Source organism: Hyla sarda, chromosome 10, assembly GCF_029499605.1.
Source record: "Hyla sarda isolate aHylSar1 chromosome 10, aHylSar1.hap1, whole genome shotgun sequence".
NCBI classification, from domain to species: domain Eukaryota; kingdom Metazoa; phylum Chordata; class Amphibia; order Anura; family Hylidae; genus Hyla; species Hyla sarda.
Window position 1 is genome coordinate 111,264,032 of NC_079198.1, and position 17,797 is coordinate 111,281,828.

The 17,797-nt window shown below is 41.6% G+C and overlaps 1 protein-coding gene and 1 long non-coding RNA gene across 2 annotated transcripts in view; both read right to left on the bottom strand.

The window, feature by feature from the left end:
* Window positions 1-17,797, bottom strand: part of BARX2 (BARX homeobox 2) — a 63,913-nt gene that overhangs the window by 16,576 nt on the left and 29,540 nt on the right. The gene's annotated exons all lie outside the window — the stretch shown is intronic.
* LOC130294151 (uncharacterized) lies at window positions 1,583-9,016 on the bottom strand. Its single transcript, XR_008848404.1, has 3 exons — window positions 8,744-9,016; window positions 5,782-5,909; window positions 1,583-1,772 (listed from the first exon to the last, which is right to left on the bottom strand). It is a non-coding gene; the product is annotated as an uncharacterized LOC130294151 (long non-coding RNA).

Below are 17,797 nucleotides of genomic sequence, written 5' to 3' on the forward strand. Positions count from 1 at the left end.
ATTGTGGAAGATTTGTTATTTTGCATTTTACAGGAAAAAAATTAAAATATCAAAAATCGCATTTGTTGCGTTAAAGGGGGTATTCCAGGAAAAAAAACTTATATATATATATATATATATATATATATATATATATATATATATATATATATCAACTGGCTCCAGAAACTTAAACAGATTTGTAAATTATTTCTATTAAAAAATCTTAATCCTTTCAGTACTTATGAGCTTCTGAAGTTAAGGTTGTTCTTTTCTGTCTAAGTGCTCTCTGATGACACGTGTCTCGGGAAACGCCCAGTTTAGAAGAGGTTTGCTATGGGGATTTGCTTCTAAACTGGGCGGTTCCCGAGACACGTGTCATCAGAGAGGACTAAAACAGAAAAGAACAACCTTAACTTCAGAAGCTCATAAGTACTGAAAGGATTAAGATTTTTTAATAGAAGTCATTTGAAAATCTGTTTAACTTTCTGGAGCCAGTTGATATATATATATATATATATATATATATATATATATATATATATATATATATATATATATATAAAAGTTATTTCCTGGATAACCCCTTTAAGCTTATAATTTAAAGAGGTGTGATATACAATGAGGAAGTTTTTATACTGAGGTTTGGTTTGATGAACAATGAGGGCAAATGGTATCCATTGCCCCTATGTATTTCCTGCATCGTAAAAACCATGGGGGGAGATATATCAAAACCTGTGCAGAGGAAGAGTGGGGCAGTTGCCCATAGCAACCAATCAGATTGCTTCTTTCATTTTCCACAGGCCTCTTTAGAGGCCTGTGGAAAATGAAAGAAGCAATCTGATTGGTTGCTATGGGCAACTACCCCACTCTTCCTCTGCACAGGTTTTGATAAATCTCCCCCCATGTACTTGGGGTCTTAGTTGTTTCTAATAGAGAGGTATAGCTATGGAAGTGTCTTTCACTCACTCTATTGACTCAGACCTGAACCTCACAGGGATATTATTTTTTGGGATACAGCAGTAGTGTCATTGCTTTTTGAGTAAGGAATCCAAATTTCCAGTATTATGTAAAACTTGGATCTCCATTCTGTATGGTATCAGCATTTTGGTAGTTGAAATCTAGTGCTCCAATATACAACGACACAGAATGGCTTGTTAGCTTGTGGGAGTCGTCAACTAAAGGTGCCATATAGAGATGAGCGAACTGACAGTAAATTCGATTCGTCACGAACTTCTCGGCTCGGCAGTTGATGACTTATCCTGCATAAATGAGTTCAGCTTTCAGGTGCTCCCGTAGGCTGGAAAAGGTGGATACAGTCCTAGGAGACTCTTTACTAGGACTGTATCCACCTTTTCCAGCCCACCGGAGCACCGGAAAGCTGAACTAATTTATGCAGGATAAGCCATCAACTGCCGAGCCGAGAAGTTCGTGACAAATCGAATTTACTGTAAGTTCGCTCATCTCTGGTGCCATACACCATGGTAGAAATGGACAATTTTAACCAAAATGATGTTTTATTGGGTGAAATGTAGCAACCATTTTGTTGTCTGATGACAGATGACCATCTTCTAGTTTTACCTATGCAGCCGTAGATATTTTAGTCCATATCGCCCACTACATTTGTACACACACCAGCCGTACAATGTTCAATGACGCCGTGTGAAGGATGACCTGTCTTCCTGGGAGTGATCTGAGAACATTCTTTCCTCACAGATCTGTCGTCAAACATCAGCCAAAGACTTCAAATGCAGTGACTTCTTTCCAGTTCATAAAGATCTGCCACGAGTCGGCTAAAACAATAATTTTTTGTTAAAGGGGTACGCCACTTGCCACCCTTTGGAACATTTAGTTACGAACGCTATGTTCGCGCTGCGGGGGTCGGCCACGCCCACTTGTGACGTCAGGCCTAATGTGCCAAAAGTTTGGAACAAATCTTTTGCCCGGACCAAGCCAACTAATAGTTGTTTTTAAAGGGGTACTCCGACCCTAGACATCTTATCCCCTATCCTTTGGATAAGATGTCAGATCGTGGGGGTCCCACTGCTGGGGACCCCCGGGATCTCGGCTGCAGCACCCACCTGTACGGCTTCCGGCAACGCTGGAGGCTTCGGATCCCGACCACAATGGCGGAAGAGAATGATGTCAAGACTCCGCCCCGTGTGACATCACGCCCCGCCCCCTCAATGCAAGTCTATGGGAGATCCGTCACGCCCCCTCCCATAGACTTGCATTGAGGGGGCGGGGTGGGACGTCACACGGGGCGGAGTCGTGACGTCACGCTCTTCAGCCATTGTGGTCGGGATCCGAACCCACAGCGTTGCCGGAAGCTGTACAGCAGCGGGACCCCCGCGATCTGACATTTTATCCCCTATCCTTTCCTTTTGGATAGGGGATAAGATGTCTAGGGGCGGATTACCCCTTTAAAGGGGTACTCTGCTGGAAAACAATTATTTTTAAATCAACTAGTGCCAGAAAGTTAAACAGATTTGTAAGTTACTTCTATTAAAAAATTCTTAATCCTTCCAGTACTTATCAGCTGCTGTTATTTTCTATTTGAATTTCTTTTCTGTCTGACCACAGTGCTCTCTGTCCATGTCAGGAACTGTCCAGAGTAGAAGCAAATCCCCATAGCAAACCTCTCCTGCTCCGGACAGTTCCTTACATGGACAGAGGTGTCAGCAGAGAGCACTGTGGTCAGACAAAAAAGAAATTCAAAAAGAAAAGAACTTCCTGTGGACCATATAGCAGCTGATAAGTACTGGAAGGATTAAGATTTTTAAACAGAAATAATTTACAAATCTGGATAACTTTCTGGCACCAGTTGATTAAAAAAAAAAAATTATTTCCACCGGAGTCCCCCTTTAACTAAAATTGAATAGTGTAGATAAATAATGTCTGTGTGCTATTTTATTTTACTCAAAATGTATAATATATATATATATATATATATATATATATATACACACACTACCATCAAAGCAATATTAACAATAACATTTATTTTAGTTGTTTATATGAAAGAAAAAACATACAAGCAGTTATTCACTTCTCCTGTTATTGTATATTTCCTTTTTTTTTCGTGTATCTGTGTATACAGTTGTATACGGTTTACGTTTGATAGCTCGATCAGTTCGTTCTTCTCACTTTTTTCTTACAGATCCATACATTCACCCATACAATAGATCAGTGGTCTTCAACATGCAGACCTCCAGATGTTGCAAAACTACAACTCCCAGCATGCCCGGACAGCCGTTGGCTGTCCGGGCATGCTGGGAGTTGTAGTTTTGCAACATCTGGAGGTCCGCAGGTTGGAGACCACTGCACTAGATCCATCTGACATCAACCGTCAATGCAGGACAGAGCAAGACTGCAGACAAATAAGGTCCTGTACACGACCGATTAGACCAATCCCCTAAGCAAACCCCGGCTCAACCCCTCTGAGGGTGCGTTCACACGCTATTTGTTTTTGTGGGTTTTCCGCTGCGTATTTGAAAGTGGGCGGGCTCTTCTCGGCTGTCCATAGCAGATTTTCCACGGAGGAATTTACGCTGCGGAAAATTTGCCGCAAGCCCCATTGAAGTCAGTAGGGACTGCGGCGGATTTTCCGCAGCGTAAATTCCACCGCGGAAAATCTGCTATGGACAGCCGAGAAGAGCCCGCCCACTTTCAAATACACAGCGGAAAACCCGCAAGAACAAATAGCGTGTGAACGCACCCTGAAGTCGCGGAATAGGCAGCCAATTGGAGGAGTATAAGACAGACCTCCATTGGTGCTGGACTTCATGGAATACGTCCATACGGTTTTATTGAATCTTAAAGGGGTATTCAGCCCCTAGACATCTTATCCCCCTATCCAAAGGATAGGGGATAAGATGTCAGATCGCCGGGGTCCCGCTGCTGGGGACCCCGGGGATCGCTGCTGCAGCACCCCGCTATCATTACTGTGCAGAGCGAGATCGCTCTGCACGTAATGACGGGCAATACAGGGGCCGGAGCATCGTTATGTCACGGCTCCGCCCCTCTGATGTCACGGCCCGCCCCCGTCAATAGAAGTCTATGGGAAGGGGGTGTGGTGGCCGTCACGCCCCCTGCCATAGACTTGCATTAAGGGAACGGGCCGTGATGTCATGAGGGGCGGAGCCATGACATCACTCTGCTCCGGCCCCTGTATCGCCCGTCATTACGCACAGAGCAAACTCGCTCTGTGCAGTAATGATGGCGGGGTGCCGCAGCGGCGATCCCCGGGGTCCCCAGCAGCGGGACTGTGGCGATCTGACATCTTATCCCCTATCCTTTGGATAGGGGATAAGATGCCAGGGGCAGAGTACCCCTTTAAGTATATCTGAGTAATTAAGAGTTTACCGCATGATATAAAAATGTATATGTTGTAATCTCTTGATACAGTCTGTTCAGGTGACATTGTATCCTGACAGTCTTTGATTGACTCCCGTGTTAATAACCCCCCCTGATGACATCGCTTCATTAGGCAATAGAAACGCGTTGGGAGATTCAGTCGCCATCATTGGATGACTGAGGGAGTGATAATTGCTGGGTGACCCTATGTAAATGGTCACATTGGATTCGGATGTGCTTTGATACTAATAGAGCACTCCCTATTTTGATGGATGTGCTTTTATGATACTATAGCACTCCTTACTTGGATATAATGGTTGGAGGAAAATAATTTCCTTTTTAGCAGTATGTCCCTCGGTTTAAAGGGGTACTTCTCCCCTAGACATCTTATCCCCTATCCAAAGGATAGGGGATAAGATGTCAGATCACAGGGGACCCCCGGGATCTCTGCTGCAGCACCAACCTGTACGGCTTCCGGCAATGCTGGAGGCTTCGGATCCCGACCACAATGGCAGAAGAGCATGAGGTCACGACTCCGTCCCGTGTGACATCACGCCCCACCCCGTCAATGCAAGTCTATGGGAGGTATGTCACGCCCCCTCCTATAGACTTGCATTGAGGGGGCGGGGCATCAAACGGGGCGGAGTCGTGATGTCACGCTCTTCCGCCATTGTGGTCGGGATCCGAAGCCTCCAGCGTTGCCGGAAGCCGTACAGGTGGGTGCTGCAGCCGAGATCCTGGGGGTCCCCAGCCGGGAGACCCCCGCGATCTGACATCTTATCCCCTATCCTTTGGATAGGGGATTAGATGTCTAAGGGCGGAGTACCCCTTTAATGATTATCAGTGTGCAAACAAGTAACGACACTATTGAACTATATCTTTTACCGCGAAACTAATAAAAGTGATGTTTTAAAGCCGCCTCTATTCACTGGTGTAGATCAGCTGGTGTTTATAATATATTCGAACTTTTCTCCTGCCCTATTCTTTGCTCCTGACTCTAATGCAACAAAAAAATAAAAAATAAAAAAAAGGAACAGCTGCAAACAGAGGACAAAATTAGGGTTTTATCATCCATAACAGTCCAATGAAATCAGTGCGAGCTGTCGACAGATCTGTTCCTTCGTGTGTATGGGAGCTGGGAGGGGGGTTAATATAAAATAATTACGTGTGTCAAGATGCAATGCTCACAGTAATAAATGTTGGTAGCAGATTATTATTATTTGGCTGTTTATTTTAGGCTTTCTATTGCTGTTTTGCCCTTTTTTCTAAGTGGGCAATAATCTCTCCTAGAATATTTTGATATCCCCTTTCATGGCCATTATGGCTGAATTATCAGTGAAGCCTCAGTCCTTGGTTATGACTGTTTACACTGTATTTTGCCCTATATACCCTGCTATCCTTGTGATAGTTATTATCACTGGGTATTAGAAGTCACTGGTTTCTCACCCTATCTGGTTGGCGTGTCCGCACCTGCAGCCTCAGCGATCTCTGCGGATGAAGAATGTGGCTTCCATACTAATGCCTCCTCTCGGCAGCCTGTCATCATTGGATTATAATACATGCACAGCTGGATCCTTGTCATTAAATATGATAAACGTATAATTAGATTTTCATGATTGAATATAATAAACTTGTCATAATTAAAGCAGCAGCGAAACAAAAAAACTGTTAGCGTTGAGTCACAGAGGCCGCACAGGTGAATGCCGGGGCACTGCTTCTTCCCTACACACGTCCCATTACCACACAGCTCAGCACAAAACATGATTGATAGCCCACAATTTATAGAACTAAAGACGATTTCACAATGCTGTACAGAATGTTATCCCTTCTATCATCCCTGTCCCCAGAAATCTATTCTCTCTCCTAACTATCACATAAACAGTATCACTCCCATCATCTCATCACCCCAGAAATCTATTATCTTTCCTATCACATAAGCACTATCACTCCCATCATCTCATCACCCTAGAAATCTATTATCTCTCCTATCACATAAACAGTATCACTCCCATCATCTCATCACCCCAGAAATCTATTATCTCTCCTATCACATAAACAGTATCACTCCCATCATCTCATCACCCTAGAAATCTATTATCTCTCCCATCACATAAACACTATCACTCCCATCATCTCATCACCCCAGAAATCTATTATCTCTCCTATCACATAAACACTATCACTCCCATCATCTCATCACCCTAGAAATCTATTATCTCTCCTATCACATAAACAGTATCACTCCCATCATCTCATCACCCCAGAAATCTATTATCTCTCCTATCACATAAACAGTATCACTCCCATCATCTCATCACCCTAGAAATCTATTATCTCTCCCATCACATAAACACTATCACTCCCATCATCTCATCACCCCAGAAATCTATTATCTCTCCTATCACATAAACACTATCACTCCCATCATCTCATCACCCTAGAAATCTATTATCTCTCCTATCACATAAACAGTATCACTCCCATCATCTCATCACCCCGGAAATCTATTATCTCTCCTAACTATCACATAAACACTATCACTCCCATCATCTCATCACCCTAGAAATCTATTCTCTCTCCTAACTATCACATAAACAGTATCACTCCCATCATCTCATCACCCTAGAAATATATTATCTCTCCTATCACATAAACACTATCACTCCCATCATCTCATCACCCTAGAAATCTATTATCTCTCCTCTCACATAAACACTATCACTCCTATCATCTCATCACCCTAGAAATCTATTATCTCTCCTAGCTATCACATAAACACTATCACTCCCATCATCTCATCACCCCAGAAATCCATTATCTCTCCTAACTATCACATAAACAGTATCACTCCCATCATCTCATCACCCTAGAAATCTATTATCTCTCCTATCACATAAACACTATCACTCCCATCATCTCATCACCCTAGAAATCTATTATCTCTCCCATCACATAAACAGTATCACTCCCATCATCTCATTACTCCATAAATCTATTATCTCTCCTAACTATCGGATAAACAGTATCACTCCCATCATCTATTACAAATCTATTATCTCTCCAAACTATCACATAAACTATCTCTCCTAACTATCACATAACTATCACATAAACAGTATCACTCCCATCATCTCATCACCCTAGAAATCTATTATGTCTCCTAACTATCACATAAACACTATCACTCCCATCATCTCATCACCCTAGAAATCTATTATCTCTTCTAACTATCACATAAACACTATCACTCTCATCAACTCATCATCCCAGAAATCTATTATCTTTCCTATCACATAAACACTATCACTCCCATCATCTCATCACCCCGGAAATCTATTATCTCTCCTAACTATCACATAAACACTATCCCTCCCCATGGTATTATCACTGGATGCCGAAAAGGCCTTCGATCGTGTTGGCTGGGACCTCATGAGGGGTGTGCTGGAACGGTTGAGCCTTGGCCCGCATTGCAACACAAATTGTGTCCGTGCCAGAATTTGCAGTGCAGTGCTTCTAAATAAACCCGGAAAGGGGCGTGGTCTCCCAGGAAAGGGGCATGGCCAAGTGGGAAAAGGGGTGTTTTCTGACTACCCGACCTATTTACAATTGAATTCACAGAATAAAAACGGAATAAATGACTGGAAATTTCCACCAAGAAAAAGTTTTCCTGACTTTCTGAATCTGTGACTCCCCATAGTAAATAGAGAGGAATCCTGCAATTCAGAAACAACATTTCACACTAGTAAAAACTCAACACTCTTAGTAAATCATGGCCAGTGTATTTCTGCCATTATCCCTGACCCCAGGATCTCAAATCTAAATGATTTCTTATTTGTCAACTGACCACTGGCCCATATAGGCTGTGACAAGGAACACACTTTGGTGTAAACATATATAGTAAGGATGCTGCCTATGTTTATAGTCCTACACTACCAAAACTAGTAACCAAAGCCAGCACAAACACATCATGGGGCGGACACCAAAATCCCTGTGTATATTCTTTATTAGTACAAAAATCATTTGATATATTATTACAAAAAGCACACACTTAAAAACAATTAAAATACAGGGAGGGCAAGAAAGCCTCTAAGAGGGAGATTTATCAAAACAAGGAAAAGTTGTCCAGTTGCCCATAGCAACCAATCAGATCACTTCTTTCATTTTGCAGAGGCCATGTTAAAAATGAAAGAAGTTATCTGATTGGTTGCTATGGGCAACTGGGCAACTTTTCCTCTGGACAGGTTTTGATAAATCTCCCCAGATCCTACCTTAAACCACGGAGGGGGTCACGAAAAACTGTGACTACCCCTCAGGGACACCCGATTAACTCGTGAATTAGAACAATATAACACTCTACATGCACCATGTTACCACAATACACAATACATATAGCAATGGTAGACAATACCCTCCTAATACAAGTTCAGTGGCCCAATATGTGCTTGGCTGAAGATAGATAAGTCACAAGAAATACATCACAACGAGCCGGAGCGGGTGTCCCCCAGATAGGGGCGCATGATTTATAGGCTATGTTCACACGGTGCATTTTTTCTCGTTTTTTAATGGATTTTCACGCTATATTGATTCTGGTGAAATCACAACAAGAATGCTGCTATGTTACCACGATTGGCAAACCACGATAAAAGAGCACTATTTTGCCTCACATTCTACAGAATTGCAGGAAAACGCCTAAAAAAAAGACAAAAATGCACCTTTTTCCGCAGATGATCAGCCCATGTAAAAGGCTGTTTCGAATTTAGTAATATAAGGGAGTGACTATAACACAAAAAGGTTAAAATAATTATATTAGAAAATTTCCGCAATTTTGTAAAAGCTTTTAGGGGAGATTTATCAAAACCTGTGTAGAAGAAAAGTTGGACAGTTGCCCATAGCAACCAATCAGATTTCTGATGAAGAAAGTGAGTGAACAGATTTTGTAGATCCAATATAAAAATTTACAAATTTAGCATTTAGAACTCAAATAGGTTTCTATAAAAAGAACTTAGGGGACAATTTATCAAAACCTCTGCAAAGAAAAAATAACCAGTTGCCCATAGCAACCAATCAGCTCGCTGCTTTCATTTTGAAAAAGGCCTCTGAAAAATTAAAGAAGGAATCTGATTGGTTGCTATGGGCAACTGGGCAACTTTTCCTCTGCACAGGTTTTGATAAATCTCACACGAGCGCACCCACAGCGTATTTTATGCTGCAGATCCGCAGCTGAAGGACCGCTGCATGGCAGCTTTACATGTGCCTGCTTGGAGTGGCAATACACCGCTACGAGCAGACACACTGAAGCTATGTGCGAGTCGCGGCGCATGCGCGGTGTACTCGCACACATCGCGGCCACTCCCCCTGCTCCATGAGCTAGGCAGAGAGCAGCTGCCACGTGCGAGTATACTGCGCATGCGCGCTGCGACTCGCACATGGCAGTGTGTCTGCTCTTATTGCCGCTTCAAGCAGGCACATGTAAAGCCATGATGTGGGTCCGCTCATCTGAACGTACCCTTCGTCTTTAGACAGCTGAAGTTTCTTTTTACTGTGTATCGGTACTGCGCAAAGGAAAAGTTGCCCAGTTGCCCATAGCAACCAATCGGATCGCTTCTTTTATGTTGCAGAGGCCTTGTTAAAAATGAAAGAAGCGATCTGATTAGTTGCAATGGGCAACTTTTCATCTGCACAGGTTTTGATAAATCTCCCCCATAGTGATTGTTAAAGGGGTATTCCAGGCAAAAATATTTTATCCCCATCCAAAGGATAGGGGATAAGGTGTCTGATCGCAGGGGGCCCGCCGCTGGGACCCCCCCGTGATCTCCCTGCAGCACCCGCATTCTATGCGAGAGCTGCGTCTCCAGTTTCGGAAACCTCCGGGTTTCCAGGACTGGGGACGTGATGTCACGCCACGCCCCCTCCATTCATGTCTATGGGAGGGGGCGTGACGGCCGTCACGCCCCCTCCCATAGACATGAATGGAGGGGATCAGACATAAATTTGGCCAGAATACCCCTTTAATGTATCAGTGCTGTGACATAACCTAAAGGAAAGCAGTGATAGCAGGGAAGTTGTGCCTTCGCCAGGTGTGAATGGATCTTTAGCTTCGCCGGTTTGTCACTCGGTACCTGCCTCTCATTAATTCCTCTTGGCAATGAATTGTGCCAAGGAACTCCTAGAAAATCCATTAACATCTCTACTGCCTCTCGGGCTGTCCTCACATCTAATATTTGCTGTGGTGATGCCCGTAATCTCTTGTTGCCATCCTTTCTTTTACGTGGGAGTTTTCGCCCGATGTTCTGCACTGAATGTCACAGTAGTTTATACTGAAGCATAAGCGTTGTAGGAAAAGGAAGCGGGGAGAGCAAGGCCCACTACTACCAGGAGCATTTATGTTTACTCTCCTTGGTTAAAGGAGTACTCCAGTGGAAAAAACATTTTTTTAAATCAACTGGTGCCAGAAAGTTATACATATTTGTAAATGACTTCTATTAAAAAATCTTAATCCTTCCAGTACTTATCAGCTGCTGTATGCTCCAGAGGAAGTTCTTTCCTTTTTGATTTTCTTTTCTGTCTGCCCCCAGCACTCTCTGCTGGCACCTCTGTCCATGTCGGAACTGTCCAGAGCAGGATTGGTTTGCCTCATAGGGTTTTACTAAGTACTTTTTCTCCTCAAAATTGACTGGTTCACTGAATTTGGGTTCTTGGGGTCCCTAGAGACAGCACCAATAGACAGTGAACATTTTAAGCGCCAGATTAAAGTGGTACTCCGGTGGAAAACTTTTTTTTATTTTTTTTTTTAATTGGTGCCAGAAAGTTAAACAGATTTGTAAATGACTTCTATTAAAAAAAATCTTACTCCTTCCGGTATTTATAAGCTGCTCAATACTACAGAGGAAATTATTTTCTTTTTGGAACACAGTGCTCTCTGCTGACATCTCTGTCCATTTTAGGAACTGTCCAGAAGCCATATGTTTTCTATGGGGATTTGCTCCTGCTCTGGACAGTTCCTGACATGGACAAAGGTGTCAGCAGAGAGCACTGTGGTCAGACAGAAAAGAAATTCAAAAAGAAAAGAGCTTCCTCTGGAGCATACAGCAGCTGATAAGTACTGAAAGTACTGGCACCAGTTGATTTAAACAAAAACAAAAAACGTTTTCCACTGGAATACCCCTTTAAGTCTCCAGTGATTCCCAAGAAAAAGGCGAATTGCAGCAAAACGGCTGGGCAAATCTGGACGCCGTAAGTATCGTTATGATCAGCATTACCCGCCGTACAAGCCTGTGTGACAGCTTTAGTGCGGGTGATACTGCTGACAGATTTCCTTTAACAGTCTGCACTTCTGATAAATATATTCTGCAAAACTACTTTTGCTCCAATATAGACAATGCTCTTCAAGGACTCACAACTGATACATAGTCCTGCTCTCAGCTGAGAAATAGTTACAACTGTATCAGTATAGACCAGTGGTCTTCAATCTGCGGACCTCCAGATGTTGCAAAACTACAACTCCCAGCATGCCCGGACAGCCGTTGGCTGTCCGGGCATGCTGGGAGTTGTAGTTTTGCAACATCTGGAGGTCCGCAGATTGAAGACCACTGGTACAGACAGTGCTCTGTAAGCTAAACAGCTTGGACTCCGGACTGATACACTGTACATAGCAAGTCCTGCTCTCATCTCAGAAACAGATACAACTTTATCAGTCTAGACAATGCTCTGTGAGCTAAACCGTCTGCACTCCTGATTGACACATTCTACAAAGCTACTCCGTTTAAAGGTAGATACAACTGTATACAATCTAGACAATGCTCTTCAAGGATTGCAGAATGCATTGATACTAGAGATGAGCGAATTGACAGTAAATTCGATTCGTCACGAACTTCTCTGCTCGGCAGTTGATGACTTATCCTGCATAAATTAGTTCAGCTTTCAGGTGCTCCGGTGGGCTGGAAAAGGTGGATACAGTCCTAGGAGACTCTTTCCTAGGACTGTATCCACCTTTTCCAGCCCACCGGAGCACCGGAAAGCTGAGCTAATTTATGCAGGATAAGTCATCAACTGCCGAGCCGAGAAGTTCGTGACAAATCGAATTTACTGTAAATTCACTCATCTCTAATTGATACATTGCAACATTGCTGCAAATATATAAGTGTGCATATGCTAAGGAAGTATTTAACTCACAGAGCATTGTCTAGACTGGATACAATATTTATTTTAAATTTTTTTCAAAAATTGTATTCATTTATTGAAAAACACATCTTACAAAGCTCAATGAAAATATTTATATTTTAAGAGAAAGACTATGTACAGACTTACTACATCTGAATGTAAACAACACTGTTCTTATTTACTAATAGCAACACATCCTAAAAATGATGAGGAGTATAAACCCAAAGATCATTTCATTTATACAATGATTAAGCTTTACTGATATATAACTGTCAATTATCTTTAGTATGTTTCAGTCCTAGACATTCCTCATATATATATATATATATATATATATATATATATATATATATACAGGGGTCAAGTCCTGGGAAAAAGGCTGGTCCTACAGGACTCCAGCTAATGGGAACGGTCTTCCTGCTGTGGAAAAAGTGCAGGAACTCAGTTCCCACACGTTCCTTTAGGACTTGAGCCCTGTATATATATATATATATATATATATATATATATATATATATATATATATATATATATATCACGTTCTTTTTAGTTACATTTCTGTATAGTCTAGCCTAACAAAATAAGACAAAAATCCAGAATTAGCAGAAAGTCACGTAGGACAAAAAGAGATCTTACATAGTCTACATAGCATATTGTATGTATTATTTTGTTGAACATCTTAAGATTTGATTTTAGAAGACGTCTTTGGAGTCAGATACACCATGTTGTGTAATTGTATATAAAGTCTTAAAGGGGTACTCCGGTGGAAAACTTTTTATTTTTTTTATTTTTAATTTTTTTTTAAATCAACAGGTGCCAGAAAGTTAAACAGATTTGTAAATTACTTCTATTAAAAAAATAATAATCCTTCTAGTACTTATTAACTGCTGAATAGTACAGAGGAAATTCTTTTCTTATTGGAACACAGTGCTTTCTGCTGACATCACAAGCACAGTGCTCTCTGCTGACATCTCTCTGTCAGCAGAGAGCACTGTGCTCTTGATGTCAGCAGCGAGCACTGTATTCCAAAAAGAAAATCATTTCCTCTGTAGTATTCAGCAGCTAATAAGTACTGGAAGGGTTAAGATTTAAAAAAAAAAAAAAAAAGGTTTTCCACCGGAGTACCCCTTTAAGTATTTTCCTATATTCCTCCATGCAGACAATATTTCTACTCTATAAAAAAATTTTTTTTTATCACATTGATTCCCCTGATTCTCTCTTTACAGCGCACAGATATGATCCCGGAATATTTGTGCCTCCTGTATACGGTGCATAGTGTTCTCTCCCTGGCACATACTTCATGGACTGTGGGAGAATTCCGCAGTTGTTCCGAGTTCACATTGGGCCGTGTGTCCAGTCCGCAGCCTCTGGGAACCATCCTTCACGAGGAGATTAAAGCAGCCGCTCGTCCGCACTTAATACACAGAATACACCGATCCGTCAGCGCATTACACATGTGTTCCTCCCCATCTCACTACCATGGTGGAGGGATGTGACCTCCTCAGGAAATCAGATGATAAAGAACTGACCTTACTTTTAGCCTATGTCGGTGCACAAAATAATCCCATAAAATATCAGATTCCACAGGAGGCAAATATATTGTACTTTATTAGCATTTTATGAATTGGTATAATTTCTCATTTCAAATATTTTGTTTCTATTATTTTCTGTACATAATTCCAGTTTTCATATTCCATAATATTTACCGTACATCTCTTTTTTTTCATTAGAGATCACTGTGAAGTGTAAGGCCATGTTTATACACTGTAAAATCTGAAATTTTTCATAAACTATAAACCTCTAAAGCAGCAAAATGTGTAGAATAAACATCAAACCACCAGATGTGATAAATTTGAATTAGAAAATGTATTAAAAAAAATTATTAGCATATAATATTTTTCTAATTCTCAACTTTTCTTAGTTTCTTACATTAAAAGGGTACTCCGGTGAAAACCTTTTTTCTTTTAAATCAACTGGTGGCAGAAAGTTAAACATATTTGTAAATTACTTCTATTAAAAAAATCTTAATCCTTCCAGTACTTATTAGCTGCTGAATGCTACAGAGGAAATTCCTTTCTTTTTGGAACACTGATGACATCACAAGCTCAGTGCTCTCTGCTGACATCTCTGTCCATTTTAGCAACCATGCATAGCAGATGTTTGCTAAGGGCAGCATGGTGGCTCAGTGGTTAGCACTGCGGCCTTGCAGTGCTGGGGACTTGGCTTCAAATCCCACTAAGGACAACAATAAATAATAATATTATTATTATTATAATAACGTCAGCAGAGAGAATTGTGCTCGTGATGTCATCAGAGAGCATTCCAAAAAGAAAAGAATTTCCTCTGTAGTATTCAGCAGCTAATAAGTAAAGGAAGGATTAAGATTTTTTAAAAGAAGTAATTTACAAATATGTTTAACTTTCTGCCACCAGTTGATTTAAAAGAAAAAAGGTTTTCACCGGAGTACCCCTTTAAACAAAATGTATTCGACCCTTCGGCTGAGTTCACACATTGGCCCAGAATTGCTAATCTGTCTGAAACATTTACTAAGCGAAAACCGACCAGTTTTAGTCAGGTTATTTTGGCGCAGAGTGTCTGTGACATGTCTGCACCAGTCTGTGACAGTGTGCGCCAGGAAAATCCGACAAACCCGACATTACACTGTGAAAAGCTGAAAAAGGGCGTGATCTGTCACAAAAGGGGATTGGCCGGCCCTGAAAGGGGCGTGGTTTCAAAACCCAATTTATTTACTATTGAATTCACAGAAAATCGTGTGGATAAATGGCTGAAGATTTCCACCTAGCAAAAGCTTGTAAATCTGTGAATCCCCATAGTAAATAGAGAGGAATCCTGAAAGTCTGAAAGAACATTTCCCACTAGTAAAAATCCGACACTCTTCTTAAGGCTAAGTTTAGATTTTTTTTTTTCTGTGGCCCAAAAAATTGAAAGAAAAAAACCGCCAGAAAAAACACCACAGCATTCTCCTGTGTTTGGCGTCTCTTTCTTTTTTCTGGCATTTTTTGCCTTTGAGTGGAAAAAAATTTAAAAAAGGATGCAGTAGTGATGGGAACAAAAATTATTTTACGAAATTTATATTTTTTATAATGAAATTAAAATTAATTTTTAAACAGGGATCAATTTATGTGGGCAGGCAGGGCACTAAAAATGTAGCCAACAGTAATTAAAATGTAGTGTGTTTTTCACTTTTTTAAAAAAATTTTTAGGTAGTACTACTACTCCCAACATGGAACACACTGTTCCATGATGGGAGTAGTAGTTCCTGTACTAATAGACAGATCGCCCCGGGTGTCACTCCTGACACCCAATGCGATCATCTAAAATATAGCAGAGATGCGGAGCGGCTCTATACAGCGCTCGCATCTCTGCACTATACTCTGGCCGGCCAGTAATGTGAATAAAAATTCACATCACTCATTCATATTTTCCGGCCAAAGTGGGGATTGGCCAGATGGTGGCAGCCAATCTCCGCTCTCAGCGGGAAATGTGAATGAGTGATGTTCAAGCCCCCTCCCATAGGCTTGCATTGAGGGGGTGGAGCGTGACGTCACACGGGGGGGGGGGGGGCCGTGACGTCACAATGCTCCGGCCCCTGTGATCGCCAGTAATCAGACCCGGAGCGAACATGCTCCGGGGACTGATTATAAAGGGGTGCTGCGTGCAATATCACGGGGGTCCCCAGTGGTGGGACCCCAGCGATCAGGCATCTTATCCCCTATCCTTTGGATAGGGGATAAGATGTCTTAGTGCCGGAGTACCCCTTTAAGTTGATGAGAGTTGTAGTTTCTCAATAGCTGCAGATTCAGAGATTGGAGATCACTTCTCTAGAATTCTGTAATCTGTGCTGAATACAGTAGTTATGTTGTGTCCACATAGTCAGGATCTGCTGGTGTTAAGGGACTGGGCCTGGGCCCTGTTAGGTGAATGTGACATTGAGAGGGGTGGCAGAATTCACATTGACTTTCTGTCCCCATCAATAATTTTTGTCTTAATTCTGTTTCCTTCTCTGTATATAGAGGAGCTGACACTGACACCTGCTCCGATATCTCTGGCACTACCAGTCCCGCACCCCTTACTGTGGCCGAAAATCCTTAATTAGCATTTGTCTGTATATCCAAGTCACTTCAGACAAGGCAGCCCACGTACACATGCCAATCAGGGAGATGGACGCCGCAGGGTTAACCTGTATAGTTATCCCCTGCAGAGTGTGATAACAGTGCTGCAATATTAGAGCAAGCGCATGTGACCGACAGTAATCCCACCCAGCTAGCAAAAATCTGCTGCAGACCACAATGTAGTCAAAGGGTAGGAAAATTGACAGCAGAAAATCTGCAGCAAAATATGCACGTGTGAACGTACCATTAAGGTTTTTTCTGAGACTTTTTGATTGATGGCCTACTCACGGAACTTACTATTCCTAACCTGACAGTTTAGGATCGGCTTTTGCAACACAATTTTTGAACGTATGTTTTTGTGCACCAATATTCTACCAAATTGCAACACTTTACAAGAAACCCAAGCAATCCCACAAACTGCATTATCAACCTGATAAAGTTGGCATGTCCATAGGTTTTTCTCAAAACCCTACAGATTTATTATTGAAACCTAGACAAAAAAAGGACAGATTTATTTCACAAAGGACTGAAGATACACTCACTCCTATAATATAGATAGGATAACACAAGGCTCAGGAATTTTATCCTAGGTATAGCAGGAACTAACAAGGTAAAAACAGGACTGATAAAACACACAGTGTGTATACAGACTAAGGCAAAATAAAGCAAATGCAGGACAAGCATACCGAAATACTAAAACCCAACTAATGCACTAAAACCAAGCAGAATAAAATCTATGTGTCAAACAGGACACATAACCATGGTAAAAACTCAGGATAAAGATACTAAAAACAGACAAAAACATAGCTAAGGTGCATAATGAACCAGACATGATCAGAGTAAAGCTCAATTTCTAGCCCTGAGTTCCTGCAGAGCTTGGGTTTTAAAGGGATATTTCAGTGGAAAAAAAAAACTTTTGTCATATAAACTGGCTCCAGAAAGTTAAATAGATTTGTAAATTACTTCTATAAAAAAATATTTATCCTACCAGTACTTATCAGCTGCTGAAGTTGAGTTCTTTTCTGTCTAGCCACAGTGCTCTCTGCTAACACCTCTGTCTGTCTCTGGAACTGTCCAGTGTAGCAGCAAATCCCCATAGCAAACCTCTCCTACTCTGGACAGTTCCTGGGACAGACAGAGGTGTCAGCAGAGACCACTGTTTTCAGACA